The sequence below is a fragment of the Oryzias latipes genome, chromosome 3 (genome assembly GCF_002234675.1).
Source record: "Oryzias latipes chromosome 3, ASM223467v1".
NCBI classification, from domain to species: domain Eukaryota; kingdom Metazoa; phylum Chordata; class Actinopteri; order Beloniformes; family Adrianichthyidae; genus Oryzias; species Oryzias latipes.
In genome coordinates this window covers 15,177,032-15,195,985 of record NC_019861.2, presented here as the reverse complement: position 1 = coordinate 15,195,985, position 18,954 = coordinate 15,177,032, and the positions used below count along the sequence as shown (strand labels likewise).

At 37.3% G+C, this 18,954-nt stretch overlaps 1 protein-coding gene across 4 annotated transcripts in view; it reads right to left on the bottom strand.

Annotated features, from left to right (window-relative positions):
• pcdh9 (protocadherin 9) overlaps positions 1–18,954 on the bottom strand; it is a 205,099-nt gene that overhangs the window by 38,785 nt on the left and 147,360 nt on the right. The gene's annotated exons all lie outside the window — the stretch shown is intronic.

The window sequence follows — 18,954 nt, the reverse complement described above, 5'->3', positions numbered from 1 at the left end:
TAGAAAACCAGAACATTACATTACCAATGATGTTGCATTACAACAATTAGGAGCTCTACCTTGTAACAGATGGATGAGACAAGGGGCAGTGACCATTTTAATTCAATACAAAGAAGCGTTCTGTCAAGTTTGTACCAGCAGATGTGTCTGTGTGATAATGAGACGTGTCAAGGTTAGTCAGAAGGAAGGTGATAAACTATAGGTGTAAAAATGACTGTGCCACCCATCAGTATAAACCAGTCCTATGTTTAGCATGTCATGGACAGATCCTAGTTGATATGAATGAGGTGACAGTTCTAGGTATTTTGACAGGATTAGAACAACCATAATTATATTTAGTTGTGAAAACTTTTAGTCATGTTTGGATATTCAAGATGTATATATTGAAGAAAAACATTATAAGTGGATCCGGATTGCTGCAGCATATTCTAATTGAATCAAACAAAAGCATTATTCCCTTATCCTGTTCAGATCTCTGCACTTGCTTTATGTGCCTGTCTCCATTAAATGTAAAACACTCAACTAAAGAGGGATCAACTCCACTCTTACCTGATCATTCTCATTCAGGTCTATAACCCCTCCCACTCACTGTGCTCTGCCAATGAACAACAACCTTCAGCTAAACTTTATAGCAATGATAAAATGAGTTATCCATCCTTACACCCACAGCTGACTCCCTCTTAATATTCGAAAATTGCAATCGTCAACTAAGTTTTTGCCTTTAGATGGCTTAAGCTTTTTTTTAAATCTACCTTGTGAAATAGTTTAAATGAAAGTGTCGACTAAATAAATAATAACAGGTCATTTTGTGACTGGTAACAGTCAACAACATAATATTTCATTTGGTGGAATATGTACAAATGTTTCATTTGTACATATTCAATATGGTAGATTTAAAGTAAAATTTTATTTTTATATTGTTAAAAAAATAAAAAGTTTGAACAAGTACATTTGTGTTTCTGTAAGAATTTCAAGACATCTGTTTGGTAAAAGTGGTCACTTTTAGCATCTACTAAATCAGCTCATTCCTGGTCATAAATATGGTAAATGGATCATACCTATAAATTTACACTTTCTTGCACGGACCAAAGGCCTTTACAAATCACATTCCTATTCACCACTTCACGAGTGCATTCATACACTGACAGCAGAAAAGCTTCCATGCAGCGCGCTAACCAGGCCACCGGGACTAGAGCAGGGCACGGTGTCTTGCCAAAGGACACACATGGCTGGACAGAGAAAGAATTGAGTCTGCAATTCTGCAATCAGAGATCCACTGCTCTACCTCTGGGATCCTGGAAACAGGGTTGGGTGGCCATGGGCATTCTGAATTCCGGTAAGATAAAGAGGCTATGACTTGAATCCATTCGAGCTTATTTAAAAAAGTGTTTAATATTACCTTTATTAAGGTGACTTAGTCAAAGTCCTAATCTGGACTTGCCCAATAACATTTTGCAATACGCCAAATTATCAATTAGGTCACCTTGCCAAAATCAGCCGTAAGCATATATCAAGCCACTTATATACTGTATACATTATGGGTTTTTCTTCAAGTGTGGGCACTTTATTTTGTACTTTGGAAGCAGATGCGCATTTATGATGAATCTCTGATTAAGCGTTTATTTATTTCTTTTTTTCTATAATTTCACTTACACCTTCTAAACAGCTGTCGATGTTCTCAGTGTCACTTTCTGAATTCCAAATTGGTAGATCTCTGCAATTAACCATAAGGCATGAATTTAGTTCTTGGTGGATTTTTCTGCAAGCTAAATGCCATATGCTTCACACACGAAAAAAAAAAAATCCCTTCGCAATCACACATTAATAGACACCCACACACCGACACTCACATAAACACTAGCTCGTTTTACCCTCATGAGCACATGCACATTTATATTCAATCCCGATCCTGAAAGGATTCATCACTGCGACGGCACCACTTCAACACTTTCTGGGTTTGTCAGATGTCTCTTTCTTAGTGTGTGTTCCTCACGTGGTTTCCTCTAGTGTATTTCTCTGAGTCCTGCTCAAAGCACATGGTATAGGATTAGTCCCTATCACACCATTTACTACCTCCAGATCAGTTCAGCTGGGTTACGATGGAGCTTTCACTGTAGATACTGTTTTCATTGTGCACTTCTCACAGTTAAATCTTTGAGGAGACCAGCAAAAGGGGATCTTTAATGCTCTGATAACCCATTTAATTTGCTCTCTCAGTATAAATAATCCCTCTCTTGCACACTCTTGGTCTGCCTGTCTCTATTTGAGTGTCAGGGTCTGCAGGTTTAGTTCTGCAAAAATCAGCAAAATACTGGAGTGCTTTTTGTCCGTTTTTAAAGTAATGTGTGCGACGGTGTATTAAAGTCATAATACACAGTGTGAAAATGAGGGATTTTGGGGCAGTTTTGGGTGCTACAGCAGAAATCATAGTCAGTGTTGCTGAGAAAACGTTTCTTTTTTCTTTTTTTTCAGTTCACAAATTCTAAAGCAGTTAAAATGTCATGAATGAAAAAATAAACAAACAAATACATAAATGTGAAATTATTAACCCATCATAAAAATAGCAACAGGCAACCAAGAACACACTTTTCAATGAACGTGGTCTTTAACTGATCCCATTATAGGAAAATTAATTTGTTACCGTAGCTCCAAAAAACAAGATAATAATAATTGGAGAAAAAAAGTAGCACTGAAACGTATACAGTGTTCCCCCGTACATTCGCGTTTCAATATTTGCGGTTTCACGTACTCGCAGATTTCTTTTTTCAGTCACATTACTCTTCTGGCTTATCACAAAAGTTCAGACGACTCAAGGCAGTTGTATGACACCTCTGAGTCCGAGGGACGTGCTGCGATAATTAAGAGGAAGGGAGCAGATATGAAGAACACGCCAGCCCGTCGGCTTCCTTACCGCTGCGAAAGAATATTTCACAGTGAGCAACAGCTGGTTCCACCGGTTCCTCAATCTCTATAACCAAAGTTTTTGCCCCTGCATGGAGAAATGGTATCAGCTGACTACGAAAAAGGAAAATATCCTGTTAAGCTGAGGAAGATAACTGCGAAAAATAATTATCATCTGGATGAATGAATGATAGATGAAACCGGCCTCTCCTGGAAGAAGAGACGTTCAAAACACGGTGCTGGCGGACTGACACATCGTGCTTGACGCTTAAATCGCGCTGCAGAACCTCTAACATTTAACTGATAAAGATGCATGCACAAACCCCTGGTTATATGGGAAAGAAAGAAAGACTGACACTCCCAATATGCTTTATAAATTATGCTACGGTATAGTTTATTGCTCTGAATAAAAACTCTTTATGTTGAGCAATATTCCAAAGTTCTTTAAAACATATTTTACAAAGCATCAGAAATGTTTCAGAAGGGTTTTTGATGAATAAGGATCAATGATGGACATTATTTGGCCATGGGGGTGAAGGCGGTCCTTTGTATTTTTCGGATTCTGCAGGTTCATGGGTGTCTCTGGTTCCTAACCCACACAAATATGGTGAGTATACTGTACAATAAATAGCTCAATTATGTGATGATGTGCATATATTAAAATTATCTATTTTATCTGTTCTTAAACTATCAAAACCATTTTTACAAGTTATGGTAATCCTTATTGTTTTAGACCTGCCCTTGTCTACCCTTAACTATAAAAGTACATCATGTTTTTAGTTTTATGGAATTGTTGAATTCGTTTGTAGGTCTTTTCTTAAAATAAAAAATAAAAAGGCTATTCTCATTTTTGATATAAAAAAATACCTGTCACTGTGAAGTCTCAAGTTTTTAGACGTATTTTCCTTTCTCATTCCTGCAAGAATATTTGGTGCTTTTGTATACACAATGCTTCATTTCTACATTAAAATCCAGAGTCTAAAAGGAAAAGGCAAAAAAAAACTTTTTCTCCAGTTAGATCTATAAAAAAAGTAAAAGAATCAATCAAAATTGATGGTGTGTCAATCCTTTTTTACAATAGCTGAAGGATAAGAAGAAGAGTCGATGCAGAATTACTAGTAATGCCTTTTTCAGGAGGACTTCTCATGAAAAATTGGACATTGTGAAGGGGGTTAGGTCTATTCAGCAGCTACCTCTCCTTACTAGAAAAGAAAGAGCTGCAAGTTTAATAAGGCAAGAAGAAAATGAAGGCTCGTCATCAGTCACAAAACTCTACATTTTATTTATGGTATCTTGTTTGAGTCAACATTTTGTTGGAAATCTCTATATTGGGCCTTCGGAGAGGGATGTGATTTTGTTTTTTTTATTCAGCAGTATTGTTTTATTTGGTAAAAAAACAATAAGTTGAAATTCAATATTCAAACACATTTAATATTTTATCTATGTATGTGAGTGAATGTCCAAACTACTTTCTGTTTTTGTAACGTGTTATTATAACTTTAGCAAAGAGTATGACACTGTTTTAACAATAACCACCTTGACTCTGGAGGACATTTAATAGTGAGTAATTAGATTTTGCCAGTGTATTTAAAATATTGAAGTATAATTTGTGCAGATTATTGATTTACAAAGTTTTCCCTTTTTCCACCAAGATAACGCACACAAAGGCTGTTAAGCCATTAAAAGCGCATGTATTTTTTTGTGGTTTAAAAGTTAACTTTTAAAAACGACAATGCATTGCAGCTACTTCTTTGGCATTTAGAGCTTTAATAAAGTCTTAGAAGTTAAATCTCTATCAAGCCTTTGCTCAGTTTCCTTATTGTAAATACTTTTCATATTTAATTAATAAATTGTTAGAAGTAATAATTCCACAATTTGAAAATATGTACTAGAAATTCCATCTAGTTAATATGGTTCACATGTTGATAAAAAAAAAATATTTAAGGAAAAAACATATAACGACACACATTTTTGATTCTATTTTTACATATAAACATTTTAAAATGATTTAAAAAAAAAAAAAAACTGAATGATGCTCACTTAATATGAAGCACTTTTCATTCTTTGAAAATTCCAAAGCTCAAAGTGAGCATGAACTATAAATTGTAATTAGCCACTTTACTCACAGCAAATAAAATTCCCATTCCCAGAAGAGTAATCTGACAATCCTCAGATTTTTCCCTTCCCTATTGTGACTAATCATCATCATAGAAGATCCTCTTCATCAGCCCACCCGTCTGTTCACCATAACTGTTGGCACCAACTGCCATGATAATGACTTAGGCTACTCTGAGATAATGTTTACTAGCTGACAGCAGCACCCCGCTCTCTGTATGCTCCAGCAAGCATTTCCATTTAGCTCACTTCTGAAGCTCCTGCCTAATTTCTCTTTGGAGACAGAAATCCTTTAAACCCCATTGTATCCTGGGGCAACATATTTACTGAGGGCCGGCTTTCCAATACCTGAGAGAGATTAACACTGCTTCCTGATTTATGAATCCATGCCACCCACCCACAGGCATGGTCAGGGGCCCTACCTACTCTACCCTGCTACTTCCTCTCCACACAATGGAATTTAAGTAGCATGGTGAACACACAAACACACAGCAAAAGTGTTTTTATAGAGAGTTTAAACATTAAAAAATGCCTACATAATCCCAACAGATTTATTCGGAAAATGTTTCAGAAGACTTTGCAAAACTGAAATTAAAAACAAATAAATCCAGTCCCCAATTAACATGGCAGAGGTGTCTTGTGCAGCCAACCATATATGGTAGGAAAAAAACAAAACAATAAGTGATTTTATTTATTGATGTACAGTTAAATACACTGGAGCACTTTCCCACAGCAGCAGCTACTGCTGTTCCATATAGATTTGTGTCAGCCTCAAACACTCTGGCTCACCAATATTAACAGCATTGCTTGTTGTCTGTTGCGGATGTGGTCGGAAGCCTGCCAGACGTAGTGACAGCCTGGCATTTGTTTATTGTAGATACTCAATTGCTGGGCATGTGAACTGCAAAAACAACAGCCCTGGCACAGAGTTTAGCATCTCAGTATACTTGTCAGTTGCTCCTCTTCAAAAAAAGGACTGCCTTTAAACCGCCATCTTATTAACAAAATATATAAGGAGGAATCTTTTTTTGCAAATTGTAAAAAAAATACAGTTGTTGAGTTGGTGTGGTTACAATTCATTTGTGTTATTGGTGAATTTTCTTTGCAGTCAAAACAATTGACAATTGCTACTTAAAATATCCTAGACTGAAAGACACAATCCAATGAAAATGCTGTTTTTGGTGTTTCTAACATGTTTTTGCTATAAAGAAAATTAAATTTAAATCTATGTTTCTGAGATCGCTTTATTCAATTTGTTGTGAATCAGGAGCAGACGAAAAAATGCTTTTTGAAAAAGCTTGGATGTGTGACGTCGAAACTGCATGCGGCAGGCCGCAAGCTCTCCAAGGCATCTAAATTTTGTTTTACAGTGCAGCAACATGAGTGAAATGAACTTAAACTCCTTTCACTGATTAGTAGTAATGCAGAAAACTCCTGGCTTAATCTCACGAACGCTCAGTGCTGGGAGAACATTCTTGGCATTGTTTGCTTTAAGGATCAAGAAGAATATTCAGCACTTTGTTGTAGAATCAGATCAAAGTCACAGCCTTGTGAGTGCATTACTTTAACTTCAAATGCTATTATCTGTGACAAATAAGTGCTTTTTCTTTACTACAGCAGCCCATCTATAGTGCTGCTGTGTTTTTGTTCCGCCTTAGTCAAAAGTTGAACAAGTCACACAGCCCGTTTTTTTTACAACCGATCATATACTGCATTGAGTTCCACCCAGCAATTTGTGCATAAAAAGATCTGCACACACCTACAGCAGAAAATTCGAGCCCACATGCCTGCCTCTGTAATCATCTAAATTGCTTTATCCTTTTTCCTCCTATTGTGGTGATTTAGTCAAAAAGTAACCCAAAGATTAATACTTGTTCTTTGGAAGTTCGAGTTATTTTGCCTGCAGTTGGAACACAAGCGGAGGAGAGTAAATCTGGGGAAGGTACAATAAAAATGCAAATTGCCAAAGGGAAATCATAGCCTTCCAGTGGATCACCACTGATATCTGTCTCATCACCTGCTACTTTTTACGGTCTTTTAGGCTGCTCCCGTCTATCCAAACCACCAGTGAGAGGTGGCACACACATCAGGCAGGTTACTGGTCCATCAAAGAATCACACAGTCAACCAAATCTACACCTTAGGACATGAATTTGACAAAGAAAAAAATGCATTTAAATTGTTTTTGGAAGGTTTTCAGGAATATGGAAAAACAACAGCTGCAATGTACAGGCCAGCACACACTACACATGCTCTGTCCCATCATTTTTGTATGTTATGATATAAGTACACACAAGACATTTGATGCACGTTCAATTATGCGCTAAACTCACGTTGTTGAACCCCAGTGGTGTTCACACTAGACAAGCACAGAGAGGCTTCTTTTTCTTCTGTTTACTAGCACATGTCTGCAACAGTTGAAAGAGGTTTGGCGTCAAATGTCAAAGCTGTGCAAATCTCGTAAATCTTGCTCCAGGAGTTTTCTTTCACAGCTCTATTCCGATACACGAAATACTTGGTGTCATAAAAACACCACTTAATGATTAATGATTGTGGTTTGTACGACGGAGTATTAGGGCCACCAAAAAAAAAAAAAAAAAGTAAAATTACAAGTTTTTATCTCATAAATTTAGGAGATAAAAACTCGTAAATTTATGAGAAAAAAGTCGTACATTTACAAGATTTTAAGTCGCAAATTTATGAGAAAAAAACTCGTAAATTTACGATATTAAGTGGAAGTTAGCATGCAGAGCAGCAGGTGAACGCCGCGCAGCAACAGAGCAGACCGACTAAACTCAGTTGAACAGGTGAGCTGAATGAGCTTGAACGTTCCAAATATCTGGAAGATCATTTGTTTGATTTACAATTTATTAATGTTTTATTTATTGATGGTTGGTTTGCAGGATCCCTGCAGCCCGATGAAGCCATCGGTGTACCTGCAGCTTTCCACTTCAATCCTTTCTTCCTCCACCAAAAACAAAATCTCTACATCTGTGTGACGCTTCCAGCTGAGGAGGAGGATCACTTTTTTGGCGTTTTCAACGTTCTAATGCTAATATAATAGACTATTTTCATTCATCTTTGTTGTTTAATGATATAACGGGACGTTTACTTCCGCGTTGGTGTTCGGATCTGATGACAGGTTCATGACGTAAGGTGACAGATAAACTTCAGGGTTTGAAAATGAAAAGGAGAATAAAAGCTGCAACGATCCTCTGCACCAAAACGTGTCTCCGAGCTCCTTATTTTACATATGAAACTCCGCTTTACTGACACTGAACCTCGGAAAGCCGCCTCTACTGACAATCTGATTTTGAGTCGCCAAAGGTTCAGAACCTCTTTGTTTTAAACCTATAATAATCCGTAAATAAAGCTTCACAAAAGGCTCCACATCTCTCATCTTCAAGCGATGCTCCGATAAACGGACAACTCTGTGTTTTCTCCTTGTTAATCTATGACTTTTTTCTCGTAAATTTACGAGTTTTTTTCTCGTAAGTTTACAAGATAAATTGTCGTAATTTTACTTTTTTTTTTTTTTTTTTTTGGTGGCCCTAAAACTCAGTCGTATGGTTTGTGGCACAAACCACAATCATTAATTTCTCCTCCTTTATCAATTTTCAAATGGTTGGTCCTTTGGTGAATTAAAAGGGACGCTGTCCATTCTTCACTACTAAATCCGAGTCCCTGATTGGTCAAAGCTCAACCTGGTTTAATTAGCAATGCTCATTCAATGACCAAGTGTTTTGCATGTATAGCCCAAAAACGGTCGTTGAAGTGCAAAAGTGCTACAAATTTGGAGCTAAACTTTGCAGATGTGAGCTGGTTGAGTTGGATAACATTTCTGAAAAAGTTTCCATGTTGGGTTAAATTTATTTTGAACAAATTCTCAATCTTGTGAATTGCAAATAATTGAGATCAAAAGCAGAACTCCTCGTCCCTCTTCTACCTGCAGATAAAGTAATCTAGTCTGATTAAGCTGTGGTCACCAGATATCTTCCTAGTATCCTTAGAACCACAGACTCGCTTTTTAAAAAAGAAACTACAACAGGGTTAGGGTTAAAAATGGTGTGGCAACGAGGCAACATTTCAATCATTCCTGGTTTCTGGTTAAGTTGTAATTTACAATGTTTTTAAAAAGTTGATTGTTCATGAGTCTTTTTTTTATTCCCACTTTCTTCTGATTAGGGTCACAGGAATCCTAGAGCCCACCCAGCTACTTTTGGAGAAGGCGAGGAACACACACACACTTACATTAACAGTTTCTTTGTCAAAATAAAATACAAAAGTTTAAAAAGGTATTCACATTTAAAAAGGTTTCATGTTTAACTCTTTTACAGTATTTACTTATTTTAGATTGTTTGTTTCATAGCTTTGAGTAGTTCTTTAAATTAATTTGCTTGTTCAATTTTTTTTACATCAAACCTGGATACGTGGAAACAGAAAAGACGTTTTGATGTTGCATATATAGCATTGCGCCATATTAATGACAAAAGTGGTTCCAAGTCCCTGAACCGCTTTCCAAGTCCCTGAACCGCTACCTTTTTCCATTCCCCTGTGCTTGCTCTCCCTTTCTTACCATCTAGTTCCACTCAAACTGCATGCATCATGTTATTTTGTTGTTCAAATAGTTCTACATTTAGCTCAAACAAGAGCTTAAATCTAAAACTAGGCAGGAAAAATAGATATTAGAAGAAGCAAATTTATGAAACAACACAAAAACCTAAACTTCTTCCTAAATGGTCAACGAAGTTGAAAGAAAGTTACATGACAAAGTTGGATTGGAACAATGTGTGCTTTCTCTTACAGCATAAATGAATAAAATGTCAATTGGCCATGTGTCATTGACCTTACATTGAATACATGAAAAGAAGTGCTGTCTGTGACACTGGATGGGTTTAATCTCTGGTGAGTTTCTTTACAATTAAAGACGTACTGAAAGCGGTCCACTGTCAGAACTTAAAAAACTAATTAATGAGTTCATTTGCAGCCTGACTAACCTGCACAAAATGTAGGACAGTAAAATTTAGTAAACTCTTGGGGAATTTAGAAACTATTGCTTCTTTTTTTTTCCCCCTTTATCTTCCTTAACTTATCTAGAACATAACTTACGTCCCTGTAAACGGATTTTTTTATTTGGCAAATCCTGACTTGCAGTCTTCAAACATATTTTAAATCATAAAAAAGTTTTAACAATAAATCCAAACTATTTTAAATTAATTGGACAAAATGTGTTCAAACTCTGTCAGAGGATTGTGATTTTTATTCTGCATTGCATCATTCAGACACATTTCTAAAAACAAAACAAACCTCCAGCTTAGAGCTTTTTCTATCTTTTCTTTCATTCCTTTCTTTTTTCTTTTTTAATTTAAATAAGCTTCAGGGAATCGAGCCTGGTTGGCCCAAACTCCTGGTGAGGCTTTTGTGTGATTCAAAGCTGAATTGTTGCTCTGCAAAGTGCATCACGCTGCACAGGCTTGTGTGCGCCACACGGCTGCTCCAGCATAAGGGATTCAGTACTAAAAGCATGCTTTTAGCATTCATACGTGTGTTGTTTTTTTATTTTTTGTAAAGTTGCAATGTTGGGTAAAAATGAAAAGTTGTGAAGTAAGACTGTAAAAAATAACCTATAGGAAAGATACTCAAAACAAAAAGCTATAAAACTTGTGGCAAGATGCAAGAAAAACAAAAGAAAAAAAAAACATGTATATAGGACCCCCCAAAAAATACAACCAGCTGGCATGAGTCTATTACATATTTTTACCATCAAAACTCGAAATCTTTCACCACTGTTTTTGAAAATGTATTAGCTGTTGCCCAGCCACACAAAGCTGTTGCGAACAACTCTTCATAGAAACATCTGCTCAAGCAAGAAGCAGCTCTGATCTTGCTTACAAGCAGAGATCATACATCTTTAATGTACAATGCATAATGTACAGTTGTATAATACACCATCTGAGGAATTTGCTCTTTCATACTCTGTCTTTCAAATCCTAAGGCTGCCTGTCTTGCACATACGAACAAATATGAATTTAAATACACATATATACCCCTACCTCTTTGTGAAGGTTATGTATCTTATTTGACTTGGATTTCAGGGTTTTGGTTTGAATGCTGTTTGCCCCAAAGACAAACACAAAAGAAAAGCCAACAGCAGACACAACACTGCTGCTCCCTTAGAGGAACAATAATCCTGTATGTCACTTATCCGCTTTTCAACATCAAAATTCAGATTCCATGTCACAGTCACATTCCCTTTTGGTCTTTCCATTTGCTTGCACATACCAATGAATCCTAAATGTCTTTAACCAAGCTTTATTTACTTAAGTGTATGATTAATTATTTAGGAAAGAACTTTATCTCCTACAACTCATTCTTGTTTATCCTGGGCACTCTTGTGGCATGCATTATTCCAGCCGCACTGTTGTCCCGGGAATCCCATTCTCATCCACATCAATAAAGCAGAAGTCAATTACAATCTAACATTGTATTTCTACTAAAAAAAATGTTCTACTGCAGAAATGAACACTTTAGTGAACACATGAAGTGGTGATTTATTTGTTTTATTAGGAGTTCATTCTGCAGCAAATGTGGAGAATGACTTTACTCTGTAATTGGAAAGGGACATGCAATGGTCCTTGAAAATATTCATTGTGTGGTTATGGTGTGACTTGCCTTTTTTGTGGTTTAATTCATTTGTTCTTATTAAAGTGAATCATTGAAGACTGAAATGTCAATGTTGCATCAATAGTTTGTAGTTGGAAATAGGCAAACAGATAAAGATTTAACAAAAAAATAAATAATAATAGATGTTGTTGGTCTTTATTCCTTAAAGTCAATTACAGGGTATTTTTTAACAAACTTGCATCATTATTCATTTGACTTTGCGGTTTTGCAGTGCTGTATGGCGATCGTATTGGTGAAGTGTTATTTCCCTTGGGTGTGCTGAGTTTTTTTTTTTCTTCAACTGCAGCAGATTGGTATCCTGGCGACCCTTCTCCCTTCTCCGTGCAACACATATGGGCCACAGTGGGTGGGTTGGAAACGCAAAGGGAGTGGCACACTGTTCCAGTGGTGCAACACAGTGTTCTCCTGTGTGGCTCACTCCATTTCTCCAAAAATCACATGCGTTGTGATCTCTAATTAAAAAAAGGAATTTAAAAATATGACATGCTCATTAAAAGTGACATAAAAATCAGAGATAAGTCAGAGATTGTTTACACTAGTCAGACATTATTACTAGCAGCAGGTAATCCTGCCCTTATTGGGGTGACAAATTCCACTGCCAAGCTATAATAAGCTATTACAGAAGCCATCTCTTTACAGGCTCACAAGGGAGCAGGAGCCCACCCAAGCTGTCATCAGGCAAGACGCAGGGTGGACCCCACACAAGGCACCAGACCAAGACATTGCCTCACAGGAGATATAAAAAAAACAAGGCAAACAATCGTGCATCCTTATACTCACTGCTGTAGAACATTGGGAATCCTCAGAAACCCCAAATGTGTTTAGACTGAGGGGAAAACAGAATAAACAAGGAGGAAAGTGGAAACCCCACACAGAAAGATTCTTGCTGAAGCTTTCCTAGAATAACGTGAGACTAGAAACCGCCTGGCTGCCGACCATTTACAAATCCACTCACTAAGTTGAGTTTTTAAGTGAATGTTGATGAAAAGCTGTTAGAAATCACATTTTTAAATCCTCAAGGTTTGTGGCAAGATAATTAATTATGCTACTGTTTCTAAGGTAATGATTTAATGCAGTTCAAAATCCCTCATTCACCCACCACAAGGAGATTAAAGATTTATTAGGATCTTCTGTTCCTCGGAGCCTTCCAGCATTTTCTATAAAAAAAACACATTGGGTAACCATTACATAAAAGGTCTGTCATGACCAAACGAGCAAATGATAAGTTGATTCCACTAAGTTTTTGTGTGAATTATATCATTTTATTAGTCAAGCTCTACAAGTAAACCCTGCAGAGCTGAAAAAATGTTGGCCCAGAACTGGATTTATTTCATCCAAAATGTAAAATATTGTCCCCAGTTCTGGCTCGCTCTGAAAGTGTTGCTCTAGTATTTTTTTTTAGAACATTGAAAACTGAACAGTGAAACTGTTGTTAGTAAAATAAATAATTGCTTCATTATGTATTAAATGTGCTATATGAGCTACAAAATAAAGCAGAAACTGATGTTTTGGTTTGTAAAAGTTACAGTTTCTAAGGTATAGAGAGTGAAGGAAAGGAGCCGGTTTAGCTCGTGCTGGTTTGCGGCGCCTTCCGTCCGTGAAACCAGGGTTTGACTCCGGGCTGCTCCCTGTTCCCTTCTCTACCTCTGCCGGTTCCAAGCCCGGTTTGAGAAGGTTGCATCAGGAAGGGCATCCGGCGTAAAACATTGCCAAATTTACCATGCGACTTGTTCGCTGTGGCGACCCCTGATGGGAGAAGCCGAAAGAGGAAGAAAAGAGTGAAGGAAAAAAATTGACACTGTTCTTTGCAAAAAACTTCCATTAGAGATAAAACTGAAGAAAAGCTCATACCTGTGTTTGAGTTTTTTTGGGGTATTCTTTAGACAGTTTTTTTTAACCACAGGTGTAAATCTTTAACATATATCACTCACTCAAACACAAAGACAGGAAAAACAGGATGTGCAGCTTAACTAGAAGCTACTGTATGTGTTACAATTTTAATGGATTCAAAGAACAAAGACAACAGCAAAAAAATAGCTCAGCAAAATGCTCACTTTAAAAATTAAGTTTAGTTCACTTTAATTAGCCTACTTTTTGAATGATTTTTCACTATTATCTATGATGACAAAACTGAGCTTCATTATTAGACTTATACAGAGTTGGGTTACCAAGACTTTCACTGATCCGCTCCCATTTAAATCTTGTTTTTTATTCATTTAACAAAAATATCAAATCAGTCACTTATTTTATTTAATGTATTTTACACTATAATCTAAAGCAGGGGTGTCAGAACTCACGCATCGATGGTTGGTGTCCAACATCCTGCCATTGAAGCTCTTTATTGGCTAAACACACCTGACATAGGTAATCAGCAGCAGATAAGGCTGGATTTCTGGAAAACTAGTGGGAGCCTGGCTCTCAAGGCCTGGAGTTTGACACCCCTGATCTAGATTGACCAAATAGGAATTAGGTTGAAAGGTTGAAAAGGAATGAGTAATTTAATAGGCAACTGTCCTAATGATCATCAACAGCACATTGATGCTTTTTTATGTCATTCTTAAAACAGAATGTTCTTAATGCATTAATATTAAGCCCATTTGAACCATAGTCAGTCAAGCTATTCCATTACATAAATGGGGAGGGGAAGAAAAAACCCTTAACATGATGCGAGCTAGAAGAAAACTGATCTTTAGCTGGACCAAAACGATGACAAAAGGAGCAGAAAACCAGAGACTTTGGGTGCATTCAAAGTGGCACTGTATGTGCATCGGACAGCATTGATGATTCTGTCGCTCTCCTTGAGAGGAGTTCTGACAGCCAAAAGTTCCTCACAGAAATAGTTTTGACCTTGAGGGGTTCCACTTGTTACATCTCCTCTGGCACAACAACAGGGTGCAAAATGTATCACTATTCCCTGCCCATTCAAATGGAGCCCACTGAACTGTTGTAGTGTGAGGCAGCCTTGTATTGACTACATTGACTGCTGAGTCATCAAACTAAATGTAAACAGCTGCGGTGAAAAGTTAACAAGATTGCCACAGAAACGCAAATTAAAAATATATATATATGTCAATATATTTATTTTCTCTAGGGATTCTGCTTTTATGTCAGCTGTATTCTGCTAATTTTGATGCTGTTTTTCTTCTTTCTCTTTCGGCTTTTCCCATCAGGGGTCGCCACAGCGAATCATCCTTTTCCACCTCACTCTATCATGGACATCTTCTACCCTAACATTAGCCAACTTCATGTCCTCTGTTAAGACATCCATGTATCTCCTCTTTGGCCGTCCTCTTGCCCTCCTGCCAGGCAGCTCCATCTCCAACATCCTTCTACCAATATATCCACTATCCCTCCTCTGAACATGTCCAAACCATCTCAGTCTGGCTTCTCTGACTTTGTCGCTAACACAGGCAACATGAGCCGTCCCTCTGATGTACTCGTTCCTTATCCTGTCTAACCTGGTCACTCCTAAGGAGAACCTCAACATCTTCATCTCCGCTACCTCCATCTCAGCCTCTTGTCTCTGTCTCACTGCTACCGTCTCTAACCCATAGAGCAGAGCTGGTCTCACCACTGTCTTGTACACCTTTCCTTTGAGTCTTGCTGACACTCTTCTGTCACACAACACTCCTGACACTTTCCTCCACCCGCTCCAACCTGCCTGCACTCGCCTCTTCACCTCTTTTCCACACTCCCCATCACACTGAACTGTTGACCCCAAGTACTTAAACTCCTGCACCTTCTCCACCTCAGCCCCCTGTAACCTAACGCTTCTACCTTGATCCCTCTCGTTCAGACACATGTATTCTGTCTTACTACGACTGACCTTCATGCCTCTTCTTTCCAGAGCAAACCTCCACCTCTCTAGCTGTTCCTCCACCTGCTCTCTACTCTCACTGCAAATTACAATGTCATCCGCAAACATCATTGTCCAGGGAGATTCCTGTCTTACCTCGTCTGTCAGCCTGTCCATCAGCATAGCAAACAAAAAAGGACTCAAAGCTGATCCTTGGTGTAGTCCCACCTCCACCTTGAACTCCTCTGTCTGACCTACAGCACATCTCACCACCGTCATACTTCTCTCATACATGTCCTGAACTACTCTGACATACTTCTCTGCCACTCCAGACGACCTCATACAGTACCACAGCTCCTCCCTCGGCACCCTGTCATACGCCTTCTCTAAATCTACGAACACACAATGCAGCTCCTTCTGACCTTCTCTGTACTTTTCCATCAACATTCTCAAAGCAAAAATTTTGAAATTTTGATGCTGTTTTTATGTTGTTGTTTTTTTTTTTTTTTTCGCTTACTGTATTGCTGTTAAGGTTTATTTATAAAAGATATTGATTAAATGACAAAACGGGCAAGAAAAAATAAAAGTAGCCTCTAGCAAAAACTGAGTAATAGGCACATCAGTGTAAAAGTGCTTCAAAAACTTCCCCTTGAAACAAACATTTAAACATAAAACAGTGATGGCCGTCAATGCAGATTGCTTCTTTCCTCATGATCGAGATGTTAAGCACATTAAATGCAGTATGGAAATGCATTTTATGCAGAATTCATTATACCTCATTTTATAATCGATTGATCATCCTATAAAGCAGCTTAAAAGTTCCATTCTAAGACCTCATTTGAATAAAAAGGGCTTTTTTATAATAATAATTTCTGTTTGTTCAGTCTTTCTAAATGTTTTAACTGTGGAATAGCTTTCAGCTTCTTTTTAAGTCACAAGGAAATTAAAACATCTCTTTCTGCTCCCCTCATAATAACAAAGTCAGGAATGCAACTCTTTGTACTCCCACGCTGTATGTTTCCTTAATTCAGATGAAAGTCACATCCTACACATAGGCCTGAGCGCTTTCCTGCGCTGCAAACGATAATTAAAAAGTTCACTTTTTTCATCAGAAAGGAGGCCAGGCACGAGAGGTTATTTGATCCGTTTATACACATTTCATCACTGTCAGGTTTGATGCATGCACTACGCAGTCTAAGAAAATATGGGGAAGACTATCACATCAGCATGATTATGAAAACTATTGTCAGAAAACGAAAACGAAAAATGAACTATGATGGCCCAAAATGAGAATGTGTTCTAAATAGTTAAGACTAAATCTATGACCTCCTTTCAAGGCAGCTTTTATCTATCTCAAATATTGTGTCTTGAAAAAAAGAAAAGAAATCAAAAATTAAAAACAAAACTGTACCTCTTTAAACTTGACACCTTCTTTATTTTCTGCAGACTTGTAATAGGTTCATATGCCTAGTTATATTGTCAGTTTGAATTATTTTTAAGAGTCTAATCTAAAAAAAAGAATATTTGTAATATTAATGTCAAAAAATTAAAAGGAGCAAAAAAAAGGATATCCTCTCTATTAACGTTTGGATAGAACATGATTATCTAAATGGGGTTATTTTCGAACAGATATGAAAAGATTTTAGTGTCAAAAATCTTTCAGATGAAGTATTTTTGTTCCGTATTTAGTTAATAAATGTGAAGAGAATTCTGTAATATATTTTAAGAGACTGATATTGGTTAATTTTTTGGTTAACCAAGAATTAATCTGACAAATCAAACCCTGCAATGGTTCAGGTGGTAATCTGAATGAAAACATACCAATGATCTAAGATGAAAACGTTCTCACACTTTATATTGTATGACTTTGTTTCACCTTTTTTTTCAGGACTGAACATAATTGGAACCTTGGCATATGTGAATTCTCCCCTTAATGTAATAATGAATATGTTTCCATTGGAAAAATTTGTTGTGACGTCTTTGCAACAGTTTGAGCTGTCTTCCTTTAATCTGTTTTAACATTTAGAATCTTTCCATACCTTTTCCCTCTGATCAAAAAGAAAAGAAAAACTTTGACTAGAACCCCGGCAGCATCACTTTATACTCATTTTGTATGAAAAATCCTCTCATGACACATTAATAAAGATGCTGTTCGTCTCATTAGTTGTGAGGTGGGATGCTTGTAAAGCTGTTATGGAAGTAGTAGGTGGGGGTCGGGGAGGGGTGGGGGGCTTTAGCTATCAGTCTCTTCTGCTGAAGAAGCAGCTCCCAAATTGGCTCCAGAAAAAAAGAGGGGGAAAAATCCTCCTAGCTTTTTATGATTAGACAAAAAAAATCTTCTTTGATCGTCTTTCTGATCAAATCTGGGAATCTGGTGTCACTGAGTCATCTATTTAGCCGAGCTGTAGAACAGACTGGCATCAGTCTATTACATATTATCTGTTGACTGTCTTGAAGTTCACCCTAATGTATGCATTTTCATAATTGCTATAAGTAAGCCCTTGTGTGTTTTCTTAACGTCCCACTCCGATCATCTTTTGATCTATTTTCAAAGTGTTCACAGTGGTCTTTTAATTTGGCCAAAACCAAGAACCCTGTCCTTTTCTAGGACAGTTTCTGCAGAGCGGCAGTACTTCATTAGAACTTCCCCTCCGCCTTGTGGGTGGGACTTCTGGTACAGAGTAAGCCTGCACCTACTGTATGTCCCATCTTCCCTCTGATAACACACTCTCCCGCTAGCTTACAGGCCCTCACAACCCCAACCTAGCACTAGTGGTGCAACAAAAATGACAGGCAAAATTGGAGCTTCCGGCCATCCAGTTTTGAGCCAGATACCAGCTCAGACGAGGAAAACAAAGACATAGTTGAATCTGTTTGTCTGTAAGTGGATGCATCTGAATGGAGTGGTCTAGGAAGCTTGCTGTAGTAGCTTCTACGTCACAGCTACAAACTTTTTTCCAACAGTATTTTTGTATCTATTCCTGATTCACAACAATTTCAATTAAAAGATACTCAAAAATGCAATTTCAAACTTAATGTTTTATATAAAAAAAAAAAACACCATTTTTAACAAAGTCTGTCTTTATCCACAGCTGGCGCACTTGAAATGATGTGTAGTGTTTGGATTGTCATGTTCTATATCATCCCATCAAGTTATACAGATGACAATGTCCTAACCCCTCCCACAGTGTGCTCCTGGATTGTTTCAAAATAAAGGATTAATGCACCCCTTTCATGAAGTGGTTTAGCTGGAAAATGACAAAGGGACAGTTCAAAGAGAACATAAATGGTTTCAATTAAACTGTAGGTGATTTAAACTGGGTTGTATTTGAAACATATTTACATTTTGTTACAATGAACCTAATGGCTTTCTTTAAAAAGGGCTTTGATGTTGTCTAATTTAAAAGATGCTTAAAAATTAGCTGAGCTGAAAAATAGAAAAAAATTTCTCCTTTTACT